Here is a 5,146-nt window from a genome sequence, read left to right on the forward strand (position 1 = left end):
CCTGCCTTTTTAAAGTTTATTTCTTTAGGAGAAAAACATCAGCTTGGTTTGGTGTGAGCCTGGTGCAGATTTGTAAATTTTGCTTATTTTCCTTCAGTTTCAATTTTTAAAAATATAACTATTTAACTGAATCTCAGGTTGACACCTGTAGCTCAATGTTAGCCATTTCACTAATTTAATTTGTGTTTATTCTGATTTTGCTGAGTTGAGACATTTGGGGCGTGGTGGTGGTGCTTAACTGTTTCTTGATTATTTTGCTCTTACTATCAGGTATAGTAACTGTCAGGAACTTTATGACCCTCTACACCGCCCCCCCCCATCTTACCTCCTCTCTTATCTAGGTCCCCTCCCTTCCTCTGTGGGGATTGTTAGTCACTAAACATTGTCATTTTGCCTCTACTGTGATGTCAATCTCATTTCTATAATGAAAATGTTCATTGATAGTGTTAATTGGATAAAAATAACCTTTTAGATAGTTCATCAAAAAAAGGGTTTATTCAGGTGGTGGCCAGTTAGCTCAGTTGTTTAGAGCATGGTGCGAATAGCACCAAGTTTGCCGATTTGATCCTCATATGGAGCACTGTGAGCTGTGCCAGCCTTAAAAAAAAGAGTTCACTGGGGATAAGAAAACAAAACCAGCACAGCAGTGTGGGAACACACACTTTCGGGCCATTATCCACGTGCAAAACAAGCGCTCTCTCAAGATGGTTCCCTTATAACACCTCCTACAGGAAGTTAGAACCATAAAGTTTTACAGGAAGTTGGGACTAGAGAGTAACAGGAAGCCCAGCTCCAGCCATAGACCTCCCAAGCCCTGGTCAGTTTCCTTAAATGGCCCGTTGGCTTTTACCAATAGAGAATAAGTGAGTGGTATATGATGAGACTGGTATTCGGGAGATTTAAATGCTTGATATTATCAGGTCAGGTACAGCCCTGCCACTTAGTGGCGTGGATGACCTTGGTAAAAGTAACCTTTTTATACATCAACTTCTTCCCTTCCTTCCTTCCTTCCTTCCTTCCTTCCTTCCTTCCTTCCTTCCTTCCTTCCTTCCTTCCTTTATTTGGAGAAAGTGAGCTGATGCTTTATGGTGTATTGCTTGTGGTCAGGAAGGTGCTCAGGAGCCCTGGGTGGGGCGAGCCTGCTTCCTCTTCAGTGTCCCTGGCTCCTGGCTGCGCAGGATGGCACTGGCGCTGTGGGTGTCGGCCATGCGCAGACCTCGGCGATCATGTTCCGGATGCTGCTGAGGGGGGCCCGAGCCTTCGTGTTGATGTTTGTCCTCATGTAGGAGGTGGATGGCTTTCACTGGCTAGATCTCCACTTCATGACGACCACCACACCTCTGCGGTTGGCCCCTCGCTCCAGGTCCATATTCTTGCGGTGAATCAGCCCATTACAGCGGAAGGAGTTGCAGGCTTTCACATTATTGGGCTCAGTGCTGTATGTAGGCTTGTTCCTTCTGATCAGGATGCTAGAGCAGTTGCGCACAGCCTTCTGTTGCAGATGCATGAACAAGGTGCCAGCGCCTCTCCTTGCAGCAGCGGGAGACAGAAAGGGCAATTTTCTTCTTTTTAACATGGAGATATGAATACTAAGTATATTTAGCTTGTGTCTGTAGGATGTCCGCTGTTTAAGCTACAGGATATTAGGCCATATATCTCCATGCCTCAGTTTCCTCTTGCACAGCAATGGTGTCTACCTCATGTGAGATAACCCAAGTAAAGGTATTATAAAGTTAACATATAGTAAGTCCCAAATTTTTGGTGGTTGAGGTTTCTGTAAGCACCCAATTATAGACTTTCTTTTTGCCAGCTTAGTGGGACCCACTTCTGATCAACCAAGTCAAAATTTGGGAGAGCATGGTGGAATCAAATTTAGGGTTGTTTCAAGGTCAATATATAAGGAAACAGTATGTCCAAGCTTAAGGAGTAGGCGTGAGAACGAGGTTATTTAGTTGATGTGTCCAGGTGTTATAAGGTTCTAAAGGGAAGAAAATAAGACTAGTCATTGGAGAGGGGAAGAAACATCCCTACAGAAATAACCAAATATGTCTTTTGGTGTTTTTCTTCCCTCACAGATTTGATTATAAAATTCACACAGAAGAAATGTTGAAAGAAGTGTGCAGTGGACAAACATATTACCAGCACACAGATACTGATATTTTGTTGTATTTGCTTTACCAAATGAATATCCATCCCATTATATTTTGGGTGTATTACAAACTAAACTTAAGGTATGAACACACTTCACCCCCAAATACTCAGCATGCATTGTTTGAACTAGAATTAAATATGTATTGTGTGTTTAATTTAGCAAGAATTTACATGTAGTGAATTGTAAAATTCTTAGGTGTACCACTGAATGAATTGGACAGGTGTTTACACCTGTGTAATTCACAGCCTACCGAGGTGTGGAACATTTTCAGTCCTGCAGAAAATTCACTCATGCTTTTTCCCAGTCAATAATACTCGTTGTCTCCCACCCCATGGCAATCAGTGTTCTCATTTATCCCTGCATCTATTAGTTTTGCTTGTTCTAAATGATCATATCAGTTACTCAGTGGGTAGTGTTTTCTACCCTGCTCTTATGAAAAGCTGCTGTGAACATTCTTGTATCTCTTTATAGACATATGTTTATTTCTCTTGGGTAAATACCTACAAGTGGACTTGCGAGTAATAGTTTGAAGGTGTGTGAACCTTTCCGTCACTCTACATCCTTACCAGTAGTTGGTTGCACTCTTTTAAATTGTAGCCATTCTGCTTTGTGTATGCTGCTGTGTCGTTGTAATTTTACTGTGCATTTCCCTCATGACTAGTAATGTGTTCTTGTTTATGTGCTTCTTGGCCACGTGCATGTCTTGCTTTGTGAGGTCTCGCTTCAGAACATTTGCCATTTAATAACTTGAATTGTTTTTTTATTATAGAATTATAGGATCTCTTTATACATTCTGGACACAAGTACTTTGTCTGATACAGGCTTTACAAATATTTTTCTCCCAGTCTGGCTTGACTTTCATTTTCTTAATATTATCTCTTGATCAGCAGATGTTGTACATTTTATGAAGTCCCTATTTCATGTATTTTCTGCATTATTTCTACTGTTGTTTGTATTCTATGAAAACTTTGCCTCTTCCCAGGCTGCAAAGAAATTCTCCAGCGTTATCTTCTAGAAGATTTTAGGGATGGTTTTATGTTTTCTCTAAATTCCTTTGACTTCTCATGTGATCTGTGTGTGATTGTGATTCCTACTTAATCATGACTTTAATATTTTAAAACACCTCGAGACTCCTTTTATAGCCCAGTGTATGATGTGCTTGATGAGTTTTGAAGAAGTTATATTGTGTAGTTATTGGGTATTTTGACCTCTAGAAGTCAGATAAATGACTGATAGTATTTCTTACACTGTCTTTGTTCTTGCTGATGTTTTGTTTGGTTTTTTTTTCTTTGTGGGTGGTGACTGGTTAATCTTTTAAAATTGAGTGATAGGAGTTAATATTATCAGCTTTCCATTTGGTGAATTTGTCTTTTTCCCTTAATTATGTCAAGTTTTCTTCATGTATTTTGAGACCCTCATGACAGCATGCACCTTACATTTATTATGGCTCCTCGATGATGTGGCCCTGTTATTATTACTGACTGTATTTTTTTTAAGTGTTTTGAAATAATACGTTTTCTTGTAATCTACTTCATCTGGTATTCATATAGCCTTCCATTCTATTACTAGAATAACGCTTCTTACGGCAGGTTCTATGTTTTTCATCCATTTACTTTCAACCTGTGTGTTTATATTTAAAATAAGTCTCTTGGAGACAGCACATATGTGTCTCTTTCCTTCTTATCTTTCTGCCTGTTCATTGGAATGTTTGTAATTAATGAAATTATTTATATGGTTGGATAAATACCTACCTGTTAAAAATTGTTTTAATTACTTTTTGACTTCTTATCTCAATCTTTGTGGTTCCTCTTGGGATTGCTATACATGTCCTTAACTCTTTTACATTCTACTTTGTGTTTATCTTGTACCACTTCCTGTACAAATTTAAGAATCTTGCACTTTTATAGTTTGATGTACTACCCCCTTTCCTTGGTTGTGCCGTACTTGTCATTTCTATTTCATTGAGATAGATAGACTATAATCCCACAGCATATAATCTTTGCTGTATGAAGTTATGTGTATTTTAAATAAATTTAGAGAAAAGCAATGTGGGTTTTTTTAATGTCTTCTCACATAAGTCTTCTTCTTTTTTTTTTGTTTTTTTTGAAATCTCCATTTCTATTTGGTCTCATTTCCCTTCAGCCTGAAGACCTCGTAGAGCAGGTTTCATGGAAACAGATTCTCTTAGATTTCTTTTATCTGAAACTGTCTTTATTTTCCTTTTTTGAGGGGAGGTTGACTTTAATGAGGTGTGGTTTATGTATAATAAACTGCATCCATTTGATGTTATTCAGATTGCTTTGGTGGCAGTGAACTTACCTGAACTCAAACCCTGTCTCCTCTGTGGTGGGCAGCAGCCGAGACTCTTTAGTCTGAGTTGGCTGTTGGGTGTCCGTCCATCTTCCACTCATGTAGTTACAGGTCTGCCAGGTATTTGGGCAGCTGCCATGCAGATCGGGACTCCCCTTCTGTGGCTCTTCAGTCATGCATCTCCTGTCATTTTCTAGCTGCTGTGGTCACTTAGTGTGTCCTCTGATTCTTCAACACATTTGCTGTTTTTCTGTGCATTTCAAGTGTCCAGTGGCCCCAACTCATAAAGAGAATAGGAAGCTCACTCAATGCTTTTCTTTTCTACCAGATGGTTCCCCTCCAGTTTCTTCTTGTTGTGAATTATACTTTAACATTTTCAGATGTTTGTTTTCAATATTTTGGCCAGAGTTTGTAATTATTATGTCAGAGTGTTGGGCAGATACCAGCTACTCTACCAATAGCAGAACTGGAACTTGTTTTGTTTGTTCTTAATCTGGGTCATGTGAGACTTGGGGTGGCCTTTGCTGTATTGGGTTAAAAACCAAGGCAGTTAACCAAACTCATGAAAAAAGACATTTATTAAATGTTTGATTTATATGCCATGACCCCATATCACTTTATGTTCCATGTTAATACCACCACTTGGTCTATTATTTTTCCCCTCATTTTCATCAACTAGGAGAT

At 39.1% G+C, this 5,146-nt stretch overlaps 1 pseudogene; it reads right to left on the reverse strand.

Moving 5' to 3' along the window:
• Nucleotides 1-1,115: 1,115 nt before the first annotated feature.
• Nucleotides 1,116-4,638, reverse strand: LOC148755746 (large ribosomal subunit protein eL28 pseudogene; annotated as a pseudogene).
• Between the last annotated feature and the right edge of the window lie 508 nt (nt 4,639-5,146).

The sequence above is a fragment of the Rhinolophus sinicus genome, chromosome 14, assembly GCF_057876585.1.
Source record: "Rhinolophus sinicus isolate RSI-liver-muscle chromosome 14, RSI-T2T, whole genome shotgun sequence".
In the NCBI taxonomy this organism is placed as follows: Eukaryota; Metazoa; Chordata; class Mammalia; order Chiroptera; family Rhinolophidae; genus Rhinolophus; species Rhinolophus sinicus.